At 29.6% G+C, this 27,780-nt stretch overlaps 1 long non-coding RNA gene and 1 pseudogene across 1 annotated transcript; one reads left to right on the top strand and one right to left on the bottom strand.

Moving 5' to 3' along the window:
* The first annotated feature begins 3,044 nt into the window (after positions 1 to 3,044).
* Positions 3,045 to 4,426, top strand: LOC109810183 (CBL-interacting serine/threonine-protein kinase 6 pseudogene; annotated as a pseudogene).
* Positions 4,427 to 15,256: 10,830 nt separating this feature from the next.
* Positions 15,257 to 23,239, bottom strand: LOC109810260 (uncharacterized). The gene is made up of 3 exons (XR_002240732.3): positions 21,595 to 23,239; positions 21,345 to 21,422; positions 15,257 to 15,773 (listed from the first exon to the last, which is right to left on the bottom strand). It is a non-coding gene; the product is annotated as an uncharacterized LOC109810260 (long non-coding RNA).
* Positions 23,240 to 27,780: the final 4,541 nt, after the last annotated feature.

Here is a 27,780-nt window from a genome sequence, read left to right as displayed (position 1 = left end):
ATTACACTAATTAATTTTACTTTAATATAGTTCAGTAAATATAAGGTCGATGGAAACATTTCCATCTACATCTTTAAGGTAAATTTCAAATATTCTGAAATTTTCTTATCTTAATTCTGGTCACAATCATAATAAAATAAAGATGCAGAAGTAAAATAAAACAAATGACAAAAGTGATCTTTAAATAGAATAAAAAATAACTAATTTTTGTTGTTGTGATTTTAATGAAGTTCTCCGTGACTGAAATTTAAACTTCAGAAAAATGTTAATTAGGTCAAGTATTAATTTCCTCCATTTTAATCTGTTTCGTAATGTTTAATCATAAAACATGCTGTTGTATATATGTCTAATAACAATAATAATATATGATAGATTTATTTTTTATTATTATTTTGAATATGTTTCGAGAAAGCATAAAAAAAATAAAACATTAAATAATATTAACTAAACGCGCTGTTTTTCTACTTTTTCATTTGGTTGTTGAGAGAATTAAAAAATCCTAAAATAAAAATTCATTTAATATACTTAAAAGGAATAAAAATAGGTTTGATGCGTCGAACAGATGGCGAGATTCTCACAAATAGATAACCTAAACAACTCATATAAATTTGGCCAATGATATATTGGTGTCATCTAAAATAATTAATTATTAATTAATACACACATGAATACAAAGCATTTATACAATTATTTAATGCAATTATTTGATTAACACACAAACAATAATTTATTGCAATAATTTTGCATTTGATGAAATTATTTTTTATGAATTTATGGTATTATTCTTTACGATCTAAACCAAATTATATTCACCACCGAATGCATAAAGTAACTAACTCTCGTAAAAATATTATGCCCAACATTAATTACGAGTTAAAATAAAGTAATCAAAAAACATTTCAGTCTCGAATTACAAAAGAAATAAATAGAAAAACTAATTATAACTATTTTTTATGTTGGATATTAATTAGTGGTATTATTATTTAAACACTTAGAATTAAGTAAATAAATTATAGATTTAATAAAATTGTTTAAATGAGGATATTTTAGTAAAATAAAATTAATCATAAAATCAAAATTCATATATATATTAAACATGAACAATTATATCACGCGCGAGAGTATATTTAGAAATTATTGTTTATTGAATGAATTTTTAATTTTTTTATAAAAATTTCGTAACTAATTCAATTTTTTATTTATTATATTTATTTGTAAATTAAAATTTTAAAATAAATTATCAATAATTAAAAATGTCTTGTAACATAAATTATTTATCCTAAATTAAAAATATAATTTATATGTTTAAAAAATTTTATTTATAAAATTTAATATATAATTTATATGTTCAGATATAATATTTATTTATATGTATAATTTATTATAAATTTTAGTTATTTATAATAAATATTTAATTTGTGAAATACATAAGTTAAAATATTAGTTGTTAAAATAAAGATAGGCAATATTTTTTTTTAAGATTGGAGAGAAGTTTTCAAGAAAAAAAATTGATATTTATAAAATATGAAATTATATATATTAAACATGAACAATTATCTAGTACGAAAATATTTTTAGGAGTTATTTTTCGATGAAAATGTTTTGAAGAATTTATTTAATTTCCTAGCTAATTCAATTTTTTTTCATAACTATTATTCATGAATTAGATTTTAATAATTTTAAAACAAGTGATCAATAATTAAATATATATCTTTTTTGGTAAATATATAATTTATTTATCTAAAATCTAAAATAATATATATATATATATATAATATAGTATTTAATTATATATAATTTATTATAAATTTTAGTTATATTTAAAAAATATTTGGCCCATAAAATAAATAATAGTCCAAACACATTAGAATGAAAGGAATCGAGAAATTTGTATAGATATGAGACTATGCAGTTGAAAATAATTTAAAGGAATTAATTTATATTATCTATACTAATAAGTTTTTTTTATAAGAACTCTATAGTTAAACGTCTTTTAAAAAAATTTCTATTATACATACAAGTGAGAATAAAATATATTAAAAAATTTTGTATCGATTTTTGAGAACAGTTATTGATCATTAATAATGGATAAACATCTCAAGAATAATTCAGGAAAGTTCTATTATATAAAGTGTTGTGAAGTAGAACTATCAAAATGTTAAAGAAGTGTTACTATATACGAATTAAAATATTAGTTAACTAAACAAATTTAAATAAATATAAATTCTAATTGTTATATATATATATATATGTTAATATAAAAATCTTAACTACTAATATCAAATTTAAATCTTGAATATATAATTATGCTAAATCATATAACCTCATGAACTAAAGTTAAAACAGAAATAAGCTAAATCAAATTCTCTGAATGTGTATAGCAATATGTCAAATAACAACTGAATATTAATTATTTTAAGATATAGAGATGGTAGACAGGAATTTTGTCTCTTTTAAACTACTATCCCATGTGTTGATTAATCATGTTTTTATAATGTAATGATGACATTGTTAATTATTTGAATTTAGTAATTTGTTTTGCATATAGAAATTTTAAATTGCTGACAGGCCACGAGATTCGTAATCCCTGAAATTAAAAAGTGACCATTCAACTCGTAATTCTGTAATTGGCAGTGAGTTATAGCCACACAGGCAGGCCCCACTCATCCTCATTCCTCACTCACTCTACAAGGATTTTTGTCCCATGCAATTATTTTCATACCTTATTTAAGATAGTAGCATAAAAGGTTATGGGGTTTCAGGTTTGGGTTTAAAATTGGATCGCAAGTAAGTAATTAAGGTATTCAATTAATTCATTTCAGATGCATAAATAAGAATTATTAAATGAATAATTAATTTTGATTTAAAGAAAAATATTAAGAAATAGGAAAGGTTAGCGTGTTGCAAACAGTTGGTATGGGTACTGGTTGAGGCGGTAACTGGGAAAAGAGAAGTGGATGATGATGGATCTTGATGACACGTGTGGATGATAATGAGCGTTGGATTAAGACTTAAACAGAAGGCGCGCTATAAAAGGAAAAGGAAGCAAAGGTTGGGGTGTGAGTGAGGTGAGAGGTGAGAGGTGAGAGGTGAGAGGAGAGGGGAATGCAGAGAGATGAGAGTTCATTGGGTGTGTCCAAGTGAGGCAGGTTGCAGAAGCTGGGGTAGAAACTGCCACCGGAAGCACGTGGAGGACGGGTGATGGAATTGATGAATTGGCAATTAGCGTAGTAAGTAGTGTTGATTAAGGATGAGTGAGAAAGAGGGAGAAGCGACGTTGGTGCAGGTGCAGGGGAAGTACGAGCTGGGGCAAGGAACATTCGCCAAGGTGTATGACGCGCGGAATCTGAAAACGGGGCAGCACGTGGCCATGAAGGTGGTGGGGAAGGAGAAGGTGATGAAGGTGGGAATGATGGAGCAGATAAAAAGAGAGATAGCGGTGATGAAGATGGTGAAGCACCCCAACATAGTCTCGCTCCACGAGGTCTCCAAAGGCCGCCTCAAGGAGGACGCCGCCAGACGCTACTTCCACCAGCTCATATCCGCCGTCGACTTCTGCCACAGCCGCGGGGTCTTCCACCGCGACCTGAAGCCCGAGAATCTCCTCCTGGACGACAACGGAAACCTCAAAGTGTCGGACTTCGGACTGACCGCCTTCACGGAGCACCTGGGCCAGGACGGGCTGCTGCACACCACCTGCGGCACCCCCGCCTACGTGTCCCCCGAAGTCATAGCCAAGAAGGGCTACGACGGTGCAAAGGCTGATATATGGTCCTGCGGCGTCATCCTCTACGTCCTCCTCGCCGGCTTCTTACCCTTTCAGGACGATAATCTCGTCGCCATGTATAAGAAGATTTACAGAGGAGACTTCCGCTGTCCGCCCTGGTTTTCCCCCGAGGCTAGGAGGCTCGTCACCACCCTTTCCGAGGGCTTTAACTTGTCGCCCTTGTTTGAGGAGAGGAAGAGGGAGGAGATGAGGTTCGCCACGGCTTCAGGGGCAGGAGCGTGGCAGGAAGGGCAAGTTAACCATTGCTGCCGATATTTACGCCGTTACCCCGTCCTTTGTGGTGGTTCAGGTTAAGAAGGACCACGGGGATACCTTGGAGTATAACCACTTCTGCAGCAAACAGCTTCGTCCTGCGCTTAAAGATATCTTCTGGACTTCCACACCCGCCACTGCTTAATTTATTCCATCTTTTTCTTTCTCAATTCTGCATCTCTAATTCCATTACTTCTTCCCAGTTACTTTTACTCTTTTTTTCTTTTTCTCCATCTACAATGTTGGATCCTGCTTTTCTGCTGTTGTTCCATTTATGTACAGAAACCCATGTCTCATTGAGTTTGGTTAGGTTATCAACACGAAATCGACCAACACTCTGTTTTCAGGCTGGTTCACATTTCGTAAATCATCAAAATACCGATTCAACTTCCTCTCTTCCTGAAACTTGCCGACTTACTCCACTAAATTACTAGATGATACACTTATCATCAACAGTATCAAGTTTATCACCGGTTAATCTTAATGAAACATACAAATAAAATAATCTATCCGATCCCAACTTTACAGACTTAACTCAAGAAACTATCAAATGCTATATTTATTATTAATTAAGAGTATCAATCCAAACAAATTAAAAAGGATAATATATGTTATGATAAATCATTTTATGAAAATATAAAATAAATTTGATTTAATAGTATGAAAACATATAACTTTATTATTATATGATGCAGAGATCGACTAAAAAAAAACCAAATTTTTTAACTGAATTTCACTTTTATGTTTTGGATAGAATTACTCAAACAATAACAAACACATATATGTAGTTTTAACTTTTAACCTTTTCATGCTTTTTAAGCCCATAATCAAGTTGTAAGTCTCAAGCTTCAATTCCTACGTGCTTAAATTGAGATACTTTTACATAAAAAATTTTTGTAATGATTATAGTGTGGAAATTTAAGAACGTACATTGTTCAATTAAGGAGCCAATAATCAACTTCATTACTGTATAAGTAATGCCCTGTCATGACAAGAAAAATTTGCAAGCACGAGGCTGATAGATTGTGAGACGTTGGTTGGGATATATGAACGCTTTTACGGAGTAGAGGAGAGCTCTACTGTTCACGCTTCACGCTTTCGTGCGTGTTTGGTTGATTTGATGTTTAATATTTGTCACTGTTGAAGAATGGCTTCGGTTTTTTCCTTTTGCGAATTTAACGTGAATGTGAGATGAAACGTGCGCGTCTGTTATGTGACGCATATCCAAACACGTGAGATTGGTTTAGTTCGAGCACTGACTTGAACACTTGGTCAATACGTGAAACAAATCAGGGTATTGTTGGGCAATTGAGTTCAATGGAAGAAATTTCATTAAAAAAAACTCAAATTGCATTAGGCCTGGTTTCAATATTAATAAAACTAAAATGAAATATTAAATGCAATAAAAAATTATTAATTTTTTTTTATTTCACACTGTTTCAATCAAAAAATAAGTAAAGTATAACCAAGGGAGGTAAGTAAATTATTAGAACTTTACGTCGATAATATAAGTAATAACAAATTTTATTAAATGTTAAAGTTTCTCATAAAATTTTAATGTTGATCGAAAAATAACACTCATGAACAGCTCTTACGAGATTAAGTCTACATTTTGTCTTTTCAATAATTGGAAAATAAAAAATTTATTTCAAATTTTTTTTTAATTATTGAATATAAAATCTTAAATAAAATACTATCTTGTTAAACTACTATTTTGGTATCTTATTTATTCCATTTGTTTAATCTGACTCCTTTATTATTAAAATGTTTAATTTAGATTTTAAATTTTTAAAAAAATATTTAATGTGATCGTTCTCATTCAATTGAGGGATAACACGTATCATCACGAGTAATTTTTTTTAGCACCATTAGTTTCAATTGAACGGAAAAGATTATATTGACTCGTTTTTTTTTTAAATTAAGATGTTAAATTAAATTTTTTAATATTTTAAGAGATCAAATTAAACAAATTAAATAAAATGAGAGGTCAAAAGAGTAATATAACTCACTATTTTTCATTTAAATTAAAAAAAAATATTTAGTCTTTTATTTAAATAAGTAAAAGACTATTTATTGTTTTTCAAAATTAGTATTGTAGTTAAAATACTTTGTTTCAGTAACCTTTTCCATACACAATGAAATGATCGAACCTCCACACCAAAATGAATTGCTTTCAATTGTTTTCTAAACGAAAAAACAGTACTCTTTTTCTCAACTCTTCTCTCTTTCTTCCTAATTTGAAATGGACATTTCACCATGAACTACATAGTTTTTCCAACTCACGCAGCAGTTTAAATGATTGCAGAATTCAACCCGTAACTTTCTCTGTTTCTAATGACCACCCATATCAAAGAAATTTTTGGCTCTACAGACTATGGAACATTGATATTTGTAGCCGTGGAAATGTAAATAAGAATCTCATATTAAATGAAGAAGAATATGTTGAGTAGCATAGAGATGAACACATGAGTTAATGTTCGCGTACTTCACAGGTTTAATCAGCAAAGTTTACGAACTACAAGAAAATGTAAATCCAATTTTTGTTGGATCTAACATTATTTAATTTTAGTAATTATATTTAAAAAAACAAGTTATTTTTCTAAATATCATTTCTTTGAACTTGATATTAAGAATAAAAAGTCCATTAAAAATATAATCTCAATCAAATAAAAATTTATTTTAAAAATGATAACATTAAATACAGTAAAATTAGTTAAAATTTGTTTATATGAAATCAATGAATATTTTTTCACTAAGTATTTATTACATTCAATTCAAGTATTCGATATTGTAGACTTATTTTTCTCAATTTTCAATGGTTTTGACAACGAAAAACTTTAATTGTAATTGGTGATGAACTTTGTGTTATTTGAGGCATTAAATGTAGTGAGTTTAAATTTATAAAAGGAAGAGCATAATATAAAAAATTTGAAATATTTATTTGTAATGTGTAAATTAAGGAAAAAAATATTTTAAAAAAATGTATATTTATAAATAATTTTTTTCAAATGAAGGAGATGTACACGCACATTTGATCACTATGTAGACTGTCAATGATCGTAATGAATCCAAAAAAATTAATGACTTTGAGGCCTCTAAATTATATCAGAAAACAGTGACCAATTTTTTAAGTGTAATTGGGGAAAGATAAACACAACCATCACAATTTACATCAGAAAATAGTGATTAAGGTTTAAGTGTGATCGAGTCCCAGTTTCCATCATTCGTGTCCAACACATGTGCATGTGTATACTTGTGGTGGATATTCCGGTCTGAATGCTTGTGGCAAATAATTCCTTTCTATTAAGCAAATATATCGAACTATAATGTCAAATAAAGGTGGTTGGTCATAATAAGCGTGGTGAAAATATTGACTACTGGATTTGGTTTTGTAGAGAAGCTTTTAAACTAGTTTATAAGAATTTTAAGAAAAATAGTTAATTAATTAATATTAAATTTTTCAATCTAATTTATATATATTTTCTTCGATTACCCTTAAAATTATATTCTCCTAATATAAAAAAAAATGCAATAAATTACTTTGATGTCTTGTAAAAATACTTAAGGGCAGTTTTTCTTAAACAATAAAAATATGTTTAAATATGTTTTTAGTCCCTCAAATATAAGATAAATTTGTTTTTAATTCCTCAAATTTAAAACTGTTGTTTTACTCCTTGCAATTTTCAAAAATCTTATTTTAGTCCCTCGGATCACCAATAAATATCTGAAAGTAACAAATTAAGATGATTATGCAATATTAATTGGATTTGATGTGACATTTTCACTAACATAGATACCAATAGGTAGATTTTATGCAATAATATTTTATAAATTTTTTAACAAAATTTAAATATAAAAACTAAAATAAATTTTTTTAAAATTACAACTAAAAATATTAATTTTAAATTTGAAGGACCAAAAATAAATTTATCCTAAATTTGAGGGACTAAAAACATATTTAAGCTTATGATAGAGTTTGGAGATCTCTGATTAAAATTACTTATACGGTTCTTATCCAATTTAGAGTCCATTTGTTTAATTTTTTCGTCTAAAGTTGTTTTTTTTAATAAAATAAACATATTTCTTTTAACTTTTTTTCTTAACTATTTTTTTTTTAATAATAACTCTTATCAGCTTCTTAAAATAAAAAAAAATTAAAAGCACTTGTTTTAGAAATGTTTTTTTTTTTAAAAAAAAAAACAACCTCACTATTTATTATTAGATTAATAAACTCTTATATATAAAACAAGAAAACACAAATGATTATCTTATGCTAGAGGTTTTTTTTGGAATTTTTTTCAACAATAAGATTTTTAGAAAATTTTAATTTCATATCTAATTCAGGTTTTATTTATTATAATTATGCATAAATTAAATTTTAATATTTTAAAATAAATTATCAATAAATAAAATAATTTTGTACTATAATATAAATTATTTATCATAAACCTAAAATATAATTTATATATTTAAAAATATTTACTTATTCAAATTTTAAATATAATTTATATATTCAAATATATTATTTTATTCATATACATAATTTATTTTAAATTTTAGTTTTATGAAATAAACATTTAACCTATATATTACACATATTAAAATACGGACGTGGCAATTCCTGAATTTAAACCATTTTTCTCAATAGTTTTTAAGAGTTATGAGATATATAATTGTAGGGACTATTTTAAATTCTTAATAATTGTACTATTAGAAGGAAAAATAAGTGTTACAAATCTTAAATTTGATCTAATACTATAGGACTCATGAAAAATGATTTTAAGTAACTTCAACACAATTAGAGATCCTTTTATTCACATTAAACTGAAACACCAAATATAGTATTATTGTCAACGAATGTAGAGACGGACCTCCTTGGGAGGAGCACCAAAAAAGTCAAACATGTACGGCTAAAGGCATGGTGATCCATCATGAGGTCGAGATGAGTGAGGAACCAAAGCAAGTGACTTCTTTTTTGAAAATGTCCAATCTTTGCATTCCTCCTTATTGGCTTTCCTCCAAAGAAAATGAAGATGATGAACTTTCAAAAAATCGTTTTGAAAAGATCCGCAAAGGAAAAAAAGGTGTTTTGCCCCTGCCTTTCGATGCTTGTCCTAGATGTGGAATATCAGCAATGGTGTGCTCCTTGGAAAGCACAACCGATAGTTCAACTGTTGGCGAGAAAGGTGGGGTTTAAAGCCATTGAAAACAAATTGCAAAGAGACTCAGCGAAGGCGAGCCAAATTATTGACATGTCTGATGATGACTAGTTTAGTTAAGTTTGAAGAGGATGACTATGAGCATGTCTTCTATGAGAGGCCCTAGATGATAGCAGGACATTATCTTATTGTGCAAAGATGGAGACCCAACTTTCTTAGTAATGTTAAGGAAGTGCAATGAGTGGCAGTACGGGTTCACATACCCCGATTGCCAATAGAGTCAGACAACGAGAGATTACTTTGGAGGGCAAGAACTGTTATTGGGATGATATTAAAAGTGGATCGTTTCACTTCCATTCATTCTCGAGGAAGGTATGGTACGATATGCATCAAGGTGGACTTAAAAGAAAAATTATTGTCGGCGATTGAAGCTAGAGGTGAAAAGTTTCTTTTAGAATATGAAGGATTACATTTGATAAACTTTTCCTGTGGCAACTATGGCCACAAAATGTCTCAATGTTCAAAAATCAGGGAGGAGGCATAGGCTAATAGCTCCAACAATGGTGAAGCCAACGGTGTGGCTGTCGAGATGCTGCTAGGTAAAAGGGTTGATGTGAGTTTTAGGGATGACGAAAGGCGGGGCGGGTATAGATTTCATTATACTTGTCTGAGTATCTTATACTCATCTCTGTTCCTGTGCCTAATAGGTATGGAATTTGTATCCTCATTCCTATCTTTATTAGATATTAGATATACTCATATTCATCTTATACTTACCCAAAAATTAATTAAATATTTTAAAATATATATATAACAAAAAAAATTAATATAGAGTATCAATTATAAAATTATATTATTTAAGTTTCATTTAAAATCAATTATAAAATTACATTAGTTAATTTAATTTTTTTTAGGAATTTAAAGCGAGTACGAGTATGAAATGAGTAAACATATACCCATCCTTATCCTTGTATCCAATTTAATAAATTGAGTATTACTTGTACTCATACCCGTACCTAGTCAAATTGGACATTCGGTGTCAAAGTCGAGGTGAGTTCAAGTATTATACATGAATATAAATTTACTTGTCATCCTTATTCAACTTGGATGAATCCCATGTTATTATCCCATTTCTGGATAATCCCGGACCTAATAATCATGGGATTGTCAATCCCAATAATTAGGGGGTGGATCCCAATAAATAGTCCTAGGTTTTTGGTATGTGGATGATAATGAAACGTCCAATCAAGAAGAATGTTAGGAGAATATCTTCCAAAAGGTTAAAGAACATGTCACATAAGGATGACGAGGTAGGTCATGGGTCATGGTTTATGGTCTTGAAAATGACCTATCAAATTCTTCCCCGTCCTAGAAGGCCCAATCTCCCGGTCTAGCCATAATCTCGAGGGCTATGAAAACATGAACCAAGTCTTTAGGGTTTCTGAATCATACAAGTAGGGAAAAACTAACAACTGCAAGGGAAAGGAAAAAACACCCTAATGAATGCAAGGCACAATAAGGGGAATCCTAAACCTGTTGCTAAGAATTCTGGAGATAATCGTAAAAGACCCCAAATGAGTAATGCGGTTATTCTTCCTACTTCTGAAGCATTAGAGGATTTCTTAGACGTTAAAAATATGGAAGCCCAAATTTTTTTAATACATGCGACATTTGGTAAAAAATTAGTATAGCATATGGTACCACCAATTGGATTTGCTTACTATTGGTTAAAACAAGATGAAAGATAAAGGGGATGACAAGATAAAGTTGCTTACTGAGATGACCTCTTCTTCCAGAAAGAAAAATATGGAGACTGAGTCTAGTCCATTCATCCAATAACCCCTTGTTAATATGAAACTCATGACATGGAATTTTCGAGGAGTGAAAACAAGGGGTTTTGCGCTCTTCTTGAGAGACATATGTAGAGAATACCAAGTTTTTCTTGTGTTTGTTTGAAACTCATGTTCCCAGCCATAAAATTTTGAAATTAATTAATTGTTTGGGGTATGATGTTTGCATATGATTTAATCTTGTTTACAAGGGCTAGGTTGATCAAGTTGATCTCATTATGTCTTGCCTAGATACTTCTTATTAGAGCTCAGGAGAAAAAGCGAGTAAAGAGAAATATAGGATTTTTTTTTATCTAAAAATGTTCCCTAGCATAAGAGAAATGAGATAAGTAATAAAATGGGCTTCAATAGAACTGATAATCTAGGGAAGTATCTTGGGGTTCCTATCCCTTACTAGAAAGTTACTAGACAAACATATTAAGGGATCCTTGACAAGACCAACCAAAGATTAAGTCAATGGAAAACCAAGTCTTTGTCTTTTACTAGTTACTTAACTCCCACTAAAGTTGTCATTCAAGCTCTTCCTTCTTATTCTATGCAGATTTCGATGTTCCCTGCTGTTGTGTAATGAGCTAGATAAAAAATGTAGAGCATTTATTTGGGGTGATATATAGAATAACCATCACATCCATTCTATTGGTTGAAATAAAATATGTTGTCCGAAGAATTTAGGGGGTCTAGGTCTTCGCCTTGTTAGGAAAACCAATGTGACTTTTGTCATAAAGAATGCTTGGGAGGTTTGTATCGATGCTTCAAAACTTTGGGTTCAAGTTTTTTAGGCCAAGTACAAATGTGAAAACACAGGTATGTCCAAATTAAGAGAAATAGACAACTTCTAACATATACAAGGCTATTTGCAATTCATGGAAGGATTTTTAGGATCGCACCATTTAGAGAATTAGATATAGCTCCTTGGTTAAATTTTGGGAGGATAATTGGGTGCCTAACCATGGGCCTCTCGTGGATCATACTTCTTTGCAAATCTCAAAACATGATAGGGCGGAGTTATCATACTTCTTTGCAAATCTCAGAGCATGATAGGGGGGAGTTATTAATGAGCTTCATTGATCATAATGGATAGTGGGATAGACATAAATTAGCCTTGGTTATTGATCTTCCTAAACGAGATTGTATACTACAACTTCAACCCCTTAATCCTTCCAAAGGTCCTGATATCCTAACCTTGAAGGATTCTGCTTTAGGAGAATTCTCTATCCAATATGCATATAATACTTTATGCCCCCCTCTGCCAACCATAGATAACAATCTTTTCTCCATGATTTGGAAAAGGGGTAGCCCCTGAAAGAATTAAAATCTTCTTTTGAAAATGTTTTCATGGTACTCTCATGAAAAATGTTGAGAAATTCTCTAACGGGTTCACTCAAATTAATCTCTATCCAATCTGCCAAACACATCCAGAGGATATTCTACATGTTTTTCGTGATTGTTCAAGGGCTAAATCAATTTGGTAACAAACTTTCCAACAAACCCCCCTTCTAGATTCTTTACTTGGAACTATTAAACTTAGCTCACTCAAAATATTAGGTGCTCCAATCGAAAATGTTTTATGCAAAGTTTCTCCTTTGGTTACATGCTAGAAGCCTTTTGGCAAAGAAGGAACAATCTTGTTTTCAACTGATACCACCTTAGTAATAGGGGGTATATGCCAAAGCTACCAATTTGGTTAACAATATTTGTCTAACCTCTAATGTTAAGGCCCAATTTACTAGAGTTAGACCAAATCAAGGAAATCTTATTAAATGGGAGCCTCCCCTATTAGGTTGGTTTAAAATTAATATGGATGGAGCCTTCTTTGGTGTGAATGGTGAAGTTGTTTGCAGTGGAGTTATTCAGGATCATAAGGGACAATTTATCTATGCTTGTCCTTCTAAGTGCTCTTGTTCTATAGTTATTGGTGTAGAGATCCAAGCTATTTGGATTGGTCTATAGCTTGGGATGGAAGGAGGTTTTCAGAACCTGCTTGTTGAATCAAATTCATCTTATATGCAATTAATCTTTTAGACCATGGTTGTCCTAGTAGGCATGATCTTGCTAATATTGTCCATCAAATTAGGCAAATGCAATAGTTGCATAACGATATTTAGTGGAAGCATATCCTTCGTGAAGCCAATCAAGTGGTTGATGTTTTTACTAAGTATAGTATTAATTTAAGTTTCAATAGTAGAGTTTATGATACCCCTTCATTTGTATGCCTTTGATGGCAAACTTTATGTCTATACCTTTTTCTCGTGGATTCTAGTTTTAGGCTTTGCCCCCCTTTTATCAACAAAAAAAAATGAATGCAAAGTCCATAGGCTAAGACACCTACTAATATTTCAAGGCCTAACATATTCACAAAACCCTTTGATCTTTTCTCCACCTGTCTTCTTCTTCCTTTTTATATATAATTAAAAACATCCTTGACAGAAAATTTCTATTTAGTTATATGTTGTGAGTTTTGGCAATACATATAAGGTTATATCTTGTAAGACACAATACAAGCAAGATATAATGATTAATTATTATTATTGCCCAAAAACATATTAGAGACATGATTGATTGATAAAATTTTAACAAGCAACATATTTATCACGTATATAATGTTATTGGTTAAATTAATCATCGTTTCCTTGTGCTTGGTTGATAATTATCACACTAAATTAGCTCATGACATGATTTGACAAGATTTGATGAGTGTTTAACAGTGGTGAAATATTACCTATTATTTGTCAATTTGGTTAAGTAAGACAAATAAGTCACATTTTCCTTTGTTCCTATACATACGAAGATAAATCCAAGCAAAACATTGTTCCTTTGTTCATTTTGTTATAAATGAAATGATAATAATAATAATAATAATAATAATAATAATAATAATAATAATAATAATAATAATAGGCATTCCTAACTAGTGAAGTATAATGTGGTCACAAAGTAGATATAACACTAGTAGAGTTGGGAGTCATCAGAAGGTTCCTTAATTAATTAGTTGTTATTAAAACAAAATAGGGTAAACACTCAATTTGATCTTTTACGGATGGTAGAGGTAATTGATACGTCCTTGAAATATTTTTATGACGTCTAGAATTTCTAAATTTTAATTTTGTTATATAAATTAATTTTTTTGTTATACTCAATTACTAACTTTATTAGTCTCATAACTAGTTAAAAATTAATTGTCACATTAACACGTATTCTTTCTAGTTGGTTGTTCATTGTTTCCATTTGTCAGAATAAAGAAATTCAAGTTGTTTGAATGATCTTACACCACTAAAGACAATCCAAATGTCAGTCCATTAAGAAGAAAAAAAATCTAAAAAAATAAAAACATCAATAACATAACTATCACACCCTTGACAAAGGAAAAGTAAATGTATATTCCTGGATTTTTCATTATTCATAAAACCCTTAATGTAACCTTGTTTCCACAATAACATAGAAGATCACTACAATTAAACTCTTCCTCACTTCTACCATAAGAGTTTTGCGATTTATTAAACATATAACAAAACACTCATACTCGATTAACGCATCCTTACTTAAGATCTTTCATAATGATCACTTATTTTATTAAACCCTAAATTTATTAATTTAATATTTACAATTCTAAACCTGTAACCAAAATAGACAAATAAATTTAAGATAACTAAGACAAAAAAATTCAACTATAGAAAATATAGTAAGATTCTTCCATTTTAATTGAAGTACCCATAATCAGAATATTTAAACTGACAATGTTTATTACTAATTAAAAAGTACTAAAATCCTTGCATTATGACCCATATTAAGTAATTAGAAAAGAAAACAATCTAACTAAGAGAGAAAATGTGTTAACCTGATACTACTGATTATTCTAAAAATTAACAAAATTAGTATCTGAGTATAATAAGAGGAGTAACTAGCATAATGAAAATAAAATTTAGAAACCCAAATGCCACAAAATCTTTCCGGACCTATTGGTCACCTCTACCATTTTTCATAAAACAAATTGGATGTTTATTCAAACACAATACCACCTATTTATCTCTACTAATCATGAAAATAGCACCTATTTTGAAAACAAATTAGGCATGGTTCAGGATGGTATCATAAAGAACTAACCGAAATTTTCATAATAGGAAATTAATTGAGATAAGCAGGATGTATAACAAAATAGGTTACTATAATAAAAATATACTGCAGCATGATTATCACCTTGCGAACAAAAATAAATAAAACTAATTAACAGATTAATCGATCTTAATGACAGAATCTTCATATTATGTTATGTTAGAAGAAAAAGACTATTAAGGGAACATTTTGAAGAATAAAAACATCTAGCAGTATCTAGGCTTGGTTCAGTTTTCAACTCTAGCTAGTTGCACCTTTTCAACTGAGTTACTACCACCTCCACTCCCAATAAAGATCAATCATGTGAAATATTGTTTTCCACACTTATTTTTACCCCTTAGTCTCACAATGTCAAATATAACATCACTAGCTTGACCAGCCTGTTTTTTTTTTCCTTTCACAAACACTTTCAACCCCATGTATACAAAACTATGTAACTCTGATAGCAGTTCCATGACTTCATCATCCTGTCTCGCTGTTATCAAAATTATGTGTATGTCTCCAACCACACCAGCTTCTGGATATTCTTCTACAATTTTAGAATTGGAAAACACCTTTGGTCCTTAAATTTGGAAGATCTTGTCATATTAATCCCTAAAATTACAAAATAAGTTCCTGAAAGTGCAAATTAACAATCACTTATAATTAGTCCAGCATTCAAAAAAAATGTGTGACTAAAATAGTAATATTGATATATATTCAAAAATTAAAGGGACAGTAAATAGTTAAATTTAAAACCTATTTGACATTTTAGAGAATTATTTGAAATATTCTAGGTTTCAGGAACTAATTCAATAATATCTTTCAAATTCAGGAATCAAAGTGAGTTTTACTCTTTTAGAAACAATCACTAAAGCATTTAGTGACATGTCTTCTAGGCATAACAAGTTCATTCTTCAATCTTTCATCAACATCTCTAGCCGAGATCCCCTTTATCCAATGCATCATATGCAAGTTAAGATCATTACTTTTAATAACTCATTAAGCAAGCAGTCATTACTCATCAAACACCTCACAAACTTGAGTTGCTACAAAGTATCAACAATCATTTCATCTTGAGCACAGCCTCTTGCTACATTGACTTTGAAAATATTGCTGGTCACCCAACTTGATAGCTGTGATATTATAAGGCATAATAGCATTGTGTAAGGACTCAAAGGATCCTAGCCAAAACTGCAAACTATTATTACGACATTTGTGCAACTCAGTCCTCACATTTTTTTTATGTACAAGAGTTGCAAACTTTATAAAGGACTGACTGCCATGATGTCAGTTGGAATACAGAAGAATTTGAGTATGCATCTTCTGTGTTCACATTTTCCACCACTTGGTATCATGCTCAACATGTAATCATTCATTAAGATTCTGCAGCAAAACACTATGTTAATTTTATTCATTTTTATTGTGTACAGTACTGTGTTCTTTTTCATTGACAGAAGTGCATGCTACAAGATTAAATGTACTCCAACAAATTTAAATTCTATTACTTATCTAACAGCACACTACAGTTTCCAGAAATTAACTTGACAACAATATATCAGCAAACAACAAGACTTCGAAACATTAACAGTACTATTCAAAACAACAAAACTGCAAAGCTTGTATTCAACTTCCAACAAGATTTCAAAACTCATTTTGAAGACACATGATGCAATAAACGAAAAAAATGAATGAAATAAGCAATTAAATCTTGAAATAAGGTATATATTAAGATATAATGTTAGTGACATTTACTCATCAAAAAGAAGTTCAAGTTCGATTTTTTTTTTTCAATTAAATTAAAACAAAAATGAATCTGTAAAACATATATAGCTGATAAAATTGCTTATGTTATTTAATGTCAACACAAAAATATATATTATTATTAGATTCAGGATCACAAAAATAATATAACTTCTCAATGGAATAATAATTACTCAAAATTTGTGGCATATAACTAAATAAAATTTTATATTGTTGCTTCATTCCTAGTCAAATCCAATTAAAATATTTCTTGACTATAGAATAGATCAAAAGAATATTCCTTCTCTCAGCCAATTTAAATTTCAAAAACAAGATATGGTAGTGGTCAGCATAATCCTGAATTCTTGACTAAAGCTCAAGTCCCAAGCCCATAAGGATTTGACAGGGTAAATTAGAAATATATTTTTTATATGCCTATAAGTTTTAACATAATAGCTTAAGCTTCTAGATATGGCTAGACCATTTGACATTATTCCTTCCTTTTCTATAAAATTTAGCTCATAAGTAACACTAGTCACCACTCACCAGGCCTAAAATGGAATGTATATTCATCCAACTAAGCCTAAGAAAGTAGTATTTGACCCAAAAGTATACAACCATGAAACTTGATTAAATTTTCACTACGAAAATGGTTTTGAGGATTTAAGTGAAATATAAAGATCCTAGCAGAGCTAGACCAATCAGACTCAAGCCAACATGATTGAGTTATAACTCAATTGAAGCACGAATTTTTATATGTTTGGACAAGCTTCTTCAGAAGTATTTCTAAGAAAGAAAAATATGATTGAAAATCAAAATGAGATTTTCTATAAGTTATAACTAATTTAAGCGTTAAAAATAAGATTTTAGAGAAGTTAATAGAAGAAAAATTCTACAAATTAGTTTATTTATAAACTAATTTTAACTTATGAAAAAACTTATTTCATTTTTTCTTTCTATTTTTCTCTCTTAAAAGTGTCTCTAAAGAAGTTTACCTAAACAAACCCAAAATGCAATGCTAGAAGGTAAGGCATTTCCAATCCAAAATTCAAATTCTGTGCAAGAGGACCTTTGTTTTCTCCCTAAAAACCTATATCAAATTTTGATAGTTATGGCAAATGCTACTTGGCTAGAATTAATTTGTAAAAGCCAGTTCATGTTTAATGACCATTGTATGGACTGTGGAAAAGTATTAAGTACTCCCTACCACTTTGTTTCATCAAACAACTACTTGAATCTATCCAAATTATGACTAATTTCTTATAAAAGCATAGAACTACTCTTTGGTAAATATATCTCTTTTATCTTGGAAGTAAGAGATCTCCCCAGATCATAATGTATCCTAATTCCTAATGTCATGTTACATTGCATACAGTTACTGGCATATCGATCTACTGTTATTTTGCAAACATCATGGTAACCAAAACCAAAATTAAGGGAAATGACATTAGAATTTTTTAGTTTTAATTTGGTTCTGAACACTCCTAATTAAAATAGCAAAAAAAATGCATTAGTTTTTTTTTTCTTCAATTTTTTTTCAAACATCCTGGTCAAAATAAAGTGCTCACTATAATTATTTATTTAGATCTACTTGTTTAGTGTTCTTATTTTCCTCTTTTTCCTTATTTAGTACTACAGATAGAAATCAGATAGCATTTTATTATATATTAATTCTAACCTGGCGTTTCTTATCTTCTATAGTGAAAGTTTGAACATATAGTGAGTAAGAAGTCAAGTCCAATGGGATGTTGTAATGCACGCAGACATATCACAACTACAAGAGTAAACTTTTGCTAATATGTCTTATATATATGATGAAAGGAACCAAATTCAACTAAAATACAAAATACAAATCTATAATCCAACTAAAATATGATGTGATTTAGAAATAATTAAATCTCAACTCAATACATCATAAACTAATGTCAAAATTGTAAAATAGAATCTCCTCAATTTGCATATGTAGAAACACTTTATGTTTATAATGATGATGTAAATGGTCTCCTCATTTTATGAGAGGTATTGTGATGCATACAAGCAAAACTCTGCAATTTTGCAAACAGCATGCTTACCACCAAAAATGGTGGTCATGACCTCAGCCATGTAAGGAAAATAGAGCGACATTTATTGATGTAAAACTTCCATATTTATATTATTGTTAGTTTTCTTATTGTAATTTATCATTTGAGATTTTTCATTATTCTAAATAACTAGTTAATAAAAGTCAGAAATTCTTCTTTATTTATTGCATCATCATATAGGAGAAGATTTAAATAAATGGCCCCTTTTCATAATTTATATGGAAATGAAGAATATCTAAAGAAATTAAGAAAAGAGTAATATAATATCAATGAAGAAAGATTAGACATAATAGATTTTGAATTCATTATAGAAACTTGTCCCTTCAAAAGAATAATAATTTAATTCCAATTAAAAAACTATGTTGTTTGGATTGATGGTAAGGAATAAAATGGAATCGAATGATACTATAAATTCAATTGTTCGAATAGGATGAAATGGAATAAAACATAATTAAATGCATATCATCCATTCCATCCAATACTCAATCTTTTTCTTTCCCTCCAATTTGGGTCATACAAGATGAAAGTACTTTTTTCTCATTTTATCATAAAAGTACATACAAATAATGTAGTAGCTTCTTTTTTTCACTCCATTCCATTCCACTCATCAATTAGACCTATATGATAGTAAGAGCAAAATAAAATGTATATTTACTTTCTCTAGACAATACAAAATAGTGTTTGTGTGTACTCACGCATGTGTGTGAAAGAAAGAAAAATCAACTTCTCTTAAAAGAAATTATATCCAAGAGACAAAAGGTTGAAGACCTGTAGTTTTACTATAAATGCATGATTTTTCTCTATACATGTACCTTTTGTTTTGTCATACAATAATTCAAGCTTTATATACTCAGAAATAATGATATTTTTTTTATAAAAAAAAAAGTTGCAAATATTTCAATGTGTTAAAATATATCAGCCAGGCTCTAAAAAATAATTATAATTGACTAAAGAATAATATTTGAACAAGCTAAATGATATGGAATTTACTGATTTCCAGACACTGAACAAGCGTATCACAAAAAAATTACTATAGAAAAAGGGGCTGAAGAGTTAATCCCGAGACAAAAATGGATCAAAAAGATACTTCAGAAATGTACATATTAAACGTTAATTATATATTGGAAACAAATTGGTATATAGAATAAAATGTTAGACAAACAATAGCAGTTTGCACAGTATGACAATGCTAGATCACTAAAGCCACTGCTCACTAGTCACTATCATTAGCATAAGCTTTTAAGTGACATCGTTTTTACTACCCAAATCTCCATAACAATCTATGGCATTTTTTTTTTCTTTCACACTCAAATTAAGGCAGTGCATATATGCAGGCCTCACAACTTGCTAGCTCAATGATTTCACCATCAATAGAGGTACCTCAACACCACCATCTTTTATCTTCTAATTGCTAACAATAGTGTTCCATTTTTCTCTAGGCAATTAATCTAAACAAAAGAGATTATTTACAAGAGTTTCAAAATGAACTTTGATAATTAATACATAATTTAATCCTTTTTTGTAGGATTATCTTTTCCCCCACCTTAGATAATCATAAAGCAATAACATTTACACTTCCATTAAAATAGTTTTGATTGCTGGTTCAATGAGAGAACAGAATTCCCTCGTGTTGCCATTGCCTAGTCCTTAGTGGGCTAATAAAACACAACAAATATACAAAATCTGAAATAGAAACTTGGAACATATAATTCACCCATTAAATTCATAGCAAGCATGAATTTTATTATGCCTAGCTAGACTGCCGCATTTCTTGGTTACTGATTTTTCAAGTTTATGCATGATCACGAATAGTTAACAAATCATCATATTCATTTTAAACTAGAAATCATATGACGCAAGACTGTTCAAAGCAACTACTTATCAAGCATTTCAGGCAAAAAATGAAACCAAAATATAATTAATTCAATTTCAAGTCTGCACGGTTTGAAGATATCATCTTATAGTGTGTTTGGTTTTATGTTTCAGAAATGATTTTTCAAGTTTTAGATGTAATTTTCAGAAGCTAATAGTTATAACCTCTATATCTTAAATGTGATTCACTCTTTCACAATGAGTTTCCAAAGAAGCTATTAGTTTCCCTCATGTTTACATTTTTCAAAGCTACCATTTAATTGCAGCAAAAATATCTAAAGAATGGTGATTTTTCTACATTCGTTGTGCGTATGCCTTAGATATATGTAGCACTAGATGCTACACTTTCTAGGATATATATTGCAGCACCCATGAGGGGGCTTCTCAAAACCATGCTCATGTCACTCAATCACTTTTGTTTCTCCTTCCTTTCTTCTATTCATTCAATAAAGAGGATAATATCCAAATCAATTAAACTAAAACTCATACCATATACAAAATGGTGAATTACCTGGGTGATTATTGGGCTTCATGTTCTTCAGTGTGCAGTTCATGGTAACATCGACCAACTTCTGTGCTGATGGAAGCACTGAAAAAGAAATGTTTCTCTAAACTAATTAAAATTTAAAGGAAATAAAGTACTAAAAGAAATACTAACTCCGATTCGAAAAATATGTAACCTTGTTGTTTGAATTCCCTTTAATCGCGGTAGCAAACAAAGGAGTATATACCTAACCACGAAGGGAAAGAACAAAGCTTACCAGATATAGCTTCCTAATGCACGCTCCCAATGCTTTCCTTTACCTCAAATTGAGGCTACAAACAAAACGGCATTCAAGGAGACAGATCCAGCACCTCATTCTGACCCTTCAAATTCAACACTTAAAAAATAAAAATAAAACCCACAATTTGCCCTTTGAGATGCTGGCTTCTCTGAACCTTAGTGCATCGAGCACAAATTGTGGACCAAAATTGAGGGAGATGAAACATCTCCACGGTCGACACTCGACAAGGAGAGAAGAAGATAAGGCAAAAAGGAGAAAAACAAGGGTTTTGTGGTGGAACTTCTTCCGAAAAGAGTTTTCCGTTAAAATATGAATAGTAACAAAGACCGTAGCAACGCGTACCTCGAAGACCTCCATTTGGATTTCGTGTTCATCACCATCAAGGAAAGTACCATAAAAAGTCACGCTTTGAGTATAAGAATTAATAAACGGAAAAGAAATAGGATAAAACACGAGTAGATATGGATCAGATTATGGCACTCGAAACAGCAAAAAGATAATGGGGGAATTATAATAATATATAAATAGATAAGTTTGTGCACACTTCGCTTACCACCAAAATCAGAACTCGAAAATTGAACCAACATCAACCTACTATATTGTTGTATATTTATTGTTTCCATTATTTGTCAAACAAGCACGATTAACACACACAAATTGTAATACAAGTTCTTAATTATATTTCATCCATTGACTTGGAGAAACGAGACTGAGAGTGAAAATGAGACAAGTTTGTACCATAAAGCAAAGTTAAGTAAGTGAAATTTTAAAACGAAGAACAAGATTTAAAAGAGAAGTTCATAGATAGCTAAGTGGTGAAGAATGAGTCAGACAAAAGAAAAACATTATGAAGTAAGTTATGAGAGGAAACACACCGAAAGAGAAAAGGAGAAGCTGACAGATAGAGAAGTGAGCACGCACCCGCAATTGTATGCCCTCATACAATCATCACCAGCATGTGCTCACTCTCTTCTGTCAGCCTCTCAGTGTGTTTCAATATTGCATTAGTTTATTGTGTGTTCTCATCGTCTACTGCAAAGACATGCTCTCTCTTTCCTGAATTCTGATGAATGAGTCAAATGTCTGAAATCTGAAACCTCATAACCTCCCATTTTTGGCAAAGTGCTGTCCTCCACCTAGTAATCTATCTATATATATATGCAGCTCAACCAAGATTAGGGTTCTTTAATTTCTTCATTTCTTACTTTCTGTCTCTATCCCTCATTTCCTTTTCTCCAACCACCAACAACCAAACTTTTTTTTAGTTGAAAGAAATATAACTTTATGCACTTCTTTCTTTAATTTCTTCTATTTTTCACTTAATTATTTTTTTAATAAAAAAGGAAAACTTTTTGACTTCCTGTGCATCACTACAGGATCAGCTGCATCTGGGTTTGATTTGATGACTGCCAACTAACACTTATTGTGGTTTCACAAGTTGAAAGGGAATACATGAAAGATGGATGATCGTGAATTGAAGTTGAATGTTATAACTGCTATAGATCCTTTGGTGCAAATTAGGTGCGTTTTTTCCCACGACTTTGCAAGGTTCCTGTTCTGGAGGAGACAGGAGCGGCAAACAGGACAAAGTAGTACACAACACATGACACCCAAATTAAACCCAACACTTCTCCTCTACAGTGATATTAAACGGGCACATAGCACTAAGAAGGTCACCAATATCTATTGTCCGGATAAAGATTTGTCCATCTGGCGGGACATAATTAACCAATGCTGTTCACATTGCTTCTTTTTCTAGTCCAAATATCCCCAACACATAGTCAAGGATTTTTTTTTTTCAAGATATTATTCAACTATACTATATCATATTAGAGTATTAAGTTTAGATTTGAATATATAAGTTATTAGAATATTAAGTTTAAATTTTGAATATATAAATGTGTTAAATATTTAAAGAGATATATTCATAATAGTCTTAAGTTTGAACAAATCATTTACTACTTACATTTACATGTAGTATATACTGAAAATAATATATATATATATATATATATATATATATATATATATATATATATTTTGACATTGATTAATTAGTATCATCTATGCAATATTTTAGTCCAAAGATCCCTATCACATAGTTAAAGACTATTTTTCAAGACATTCAATTATATTATATCATATTATAGTATTACGTGCAAAATTTGAATATATAATTATATTAAATATATATGTTTGATATTGTTCTAGAATTTATTTGAATACAAATTAGAAATATTTTTTAAAATTTATTTATTAAAAATAAAAAGTATTTTCACTTCTTAAAAGTGTTTCTAAATTTGTATCTAAATTAACTAATAACATTTACATGTAATATTTACTTAAAAACAAAATATTAAAAATAAAAAAAAAGTATTCTCACCTTTACAACTTTTAAATTCTTATGTACCACAGAATCTTATATCCCTTCACCAAGATGATATTATCCATGTGTACCACTTGAGTTGATATTAGAAAAGAATAAAATGAATATGCAATAATTTTATCTGTTAGAAGAAAGTTAGTTTGAAAGATGAGTTATGCATAGAAGGTGGGGGTGTGTGAGTGGTAATGTGGTCCTTGGTGATGGTTGGGGTGTGAAGAGTGGTAATGACCACATACGATGGTGATTATGGAAGGATGCCCCGGTGTGTCTTGTGGGTGCTCAGGATGGGATTGTGTCACCATCATAGTATACTACACATGACCCAGTCTCCTTGAAATGTCTATTGTCTTACTCCTTTTAATTTTAATTATCAATTAAAAAAATAGAAAAACAGGCTCAAAAAAGTTTATGATTGGATTATGAAGTACAATAATTTGGTCTGCTCATTATTGTCCTTTGGTTAATCATAAGTAGGAGCGGGTAGATGGATCCGGGTCTGCAGACTGATCCGTAAGTTTACGGACTTCACGAATAACAGACCCATTTTTTTTTCAAATTTGTATGATTATGTTTAACTTTTTAGTTCAGTCCGTGAAATCCGCGGGCTTACAGGCTAGTCTGCGTTCATTAATTAATATTTTTAGATATTAATATTTTAATATTAAGTTGTGTATTTAATCTTTTAAATTATTATGATATTAAAACTATGTTTAGTTGATATATATTTGTCATTTAAATTATTTTTATGACATTTTGATGTTTTTATTATTGAAAGTTTGGTACTATTATATAAGTATTTGTAATTATTTTTATTTTAACATTTTAATATTTATTATTTTAAATCATTTTAACTGTTGATAAATTTTAGTGTGATGAAATTTAACTTATAAAAAAAAAGATTCTTTTTCCTTTAATTTTATGTATTTTAGTTTTTTAAAAATTCATTTTTTAAACTAATATTTAGATCCGTAGACCGGTCCATTATCTTCCGACTTGGACAGATTAGATACGAACTTGAAAAATAAGTTCATTTATTTTATAGAACAGACTTATTTATATAAAATACGGATTTTACTAGTGGAGCTTTAAACGAGTCAAATCGGTCAGTATATCCATCCCTAATCATAAGCCACTATGTATATGTGCTTCAGTGCATGCATTTAACTTCTGCTTAACCATGATCAATCTCCTGGGTCAAACTTATCAGGTACACCGGAAGGAAGGCCTTTGTCAGCCACCCAAGAAAAATAAAAAAGAACGGAACTTCAACTTGTAGGACATACTTGACCAATGTCCAAATTACAAAGTGCTACCAACTTTTCTAAGATCTCATTTTTTTTCCTACCATTTTTGCGTGGAAGGTATTACCAAATGCCCAAATTAACCATCATGTCGATGAATATAAATTCAATTCTTGCTTATCACAAACTTAATACATAACTTTCCATAAATGATAGTAAAACATTAAAAATTAGAGCCTAATAGACCATCTCAACTTAAACATTGCGGTAAAAAAAATCTCTCTCAAAAAAAAATCTTTATAAAAGGGTCAAGTTTTCTTCCGAAACACACTAACACAATTTAACTATAAAAATGCATTTTTTTTTTGTCAAATAAAAAAAGTAAGTGTTGAATTTTTGTGATACCGATATATATAAAGAGGATATTAATAATTCATTTTTTTATATAAATAATAACTATATATAAATTTAAATTGTTAGACACATATTTAAATAGTCAATGTAATAAAATACATATGAAAAAAATTAATTTTCAATCAATTATATGACAATATATAACTAATATATATATATAATTTACATTACATACACTATGACTATAACTTAATTTAGATACTAACAAGTCATTAATTCAAGTGATACTAGATTCAACTTTTTAAAGTAATGTTTTTGTGCATGTAAAGAAATATGATTAAGAAGGAAGATCCCACTAAAAATAATCAATCAAGTTTTCTAACAAAAATTAGTTATAAGCGGAACCAATAGATGTTTTATATAAATAATATGGTTACCTAAAAAATAACTTATTTCGAACCCTTAAACGAAAATAACAAATTCAACTTACCCTAAATTGCCTCAATGCATAACTTTTCAAATTGAAAATCATATTGATTGAGGTGAGATTTTCTCACTATACTTGGTATTGACTAAATGCTAATTGTTAAACTTAGTGTCATTTTCGTATACTTGTTCAACTCATAATTGTTGCATTTTGGTTGGGTATTTTTGATGAGTTTTGTCTCATTAATGCATAAATATATTAGCATAAAAACTAATTTTCCTCTAACTATGTAGCAAACAAGTGCTCTTGAGCTTAATTGAAAAAGTGTCAAAAAATGTGCTCTAAAATAAAATCAACACAGTTGTTAAATAAAGAACATGACTATGTTGAAGGAGGACACTCATTTTAAATAAAGAGTATAGTCATGTTGAGAAAGCACACTCATGTTGAATAAAGAGCATGGTTATGTTAAAAGAGCACACTCGACCATGTTGAATAAAGAACATATAGTCATACCAAATGAAAACAATCATATTGAAATTTAGCACAATCGTGCTAAAGGTTGCAAACTTTAAAAACTTTAAATATAAATGAGAGTGTAAGTGTTTGAGGTTTTCAATTTTACTCTTGATTTCAAAAACTCTTTTATTTTCTAAGAGTTATGAGAGAGAGAGAGAGCTTCTAGGAGATAGGAAGAAAACTATAAGATATACTATAACTATATGTAATAAGTTTGTTTTTCCTTTTCCCTTCTCTAATGTCTTCCCTTGTAATATTGTGTTATTTTTTTCATGTCTAAATTACAAAGGATATGATATGTAAGTTGAACATATGATCCCTTGATTTTAGTTTAATTTGAACTCATTATATAATTGATTGGATTATTTTGTTACTTTAAATTCATACTAGCTAGGAGTTGGTCAATTTGGCTATTGTGATGATAGTTGAGTAATAGTACATGATCAATATTTGTTAATTAGTGGAACTGCAAGATAATTAGTTTAGGAACTTGCATGATCAACCAAATTTCTAACTTTCAAATAGGTTAATTAATTTAATCAACCACTTTATTTTTCATGTTTTGTCTTGTATAAATTATTACATGATCAATTTAAGAATCGCACAAGGCAAAGATTGTTAACTTTCATGACCAAAAATTAATAACAACTTGAGAGACATAATTTAAAATAAAAATTAAGGTTCAATTAAATTAGAATATGAGAAATTAGGGACATGCAATTGAAATCGTAATTCTATGTTTTCTTCATTTTTATTATCTATATAAAAAAAAAATCTCAACATCTATGAATTTGTTATTGATTGTAAATTCGAATGAAAAATAAATACCATTAATTAGAAATGATATATCAAATTTTAAAATTTAAATTAAGATTAACTAAATTTAAGCAACAATATTGAAGAGATATAAAAAATAACCAGACACATTACTTTTTCCGTAGTCTCTTTTTAATTTTTTTCCCATTGTGACTATTAGAGTATGTCGTAAGCGTTCATTCAACACTCTTATTAGTTGTTTGGTATAGGAGAGAAAAAAAAATAAGGATGAGAAAAAATAATTCTAAAAGACAAAAAAATAACCCTAATAAAAATGAGATATAATAATTTTGTTTATATGTAATATGATCATAAGGAATCTAATTATAATTTTGATTTCTTTATTATTTTTTAATTTTTTTTCTCCCAAATTGGAAAGAACCAACTTTGGTGTGTTTGATAAATTCTATTTTATTTTT

The sequence above is a fragment of the Cajanus cajan genome, chromosome 5, assembly GCF_000230855.2.
Source record: "Cajanus cajan strain Asha chromosome 5, NIPB_CcT2T_4, whole genome shotgun sequence".
Classification (NCBI taxonomy): Eukaryota; Viridiplantae; Streptophyta; class Magnoliopsida; order Fabales; family Fabaceae; genus Cajanus; species Cajanus cajan.
Note: the sequence above shows the minus strand (reverse complement) of the source record. Positions and strands in the feature narration are given on the sequence as shown.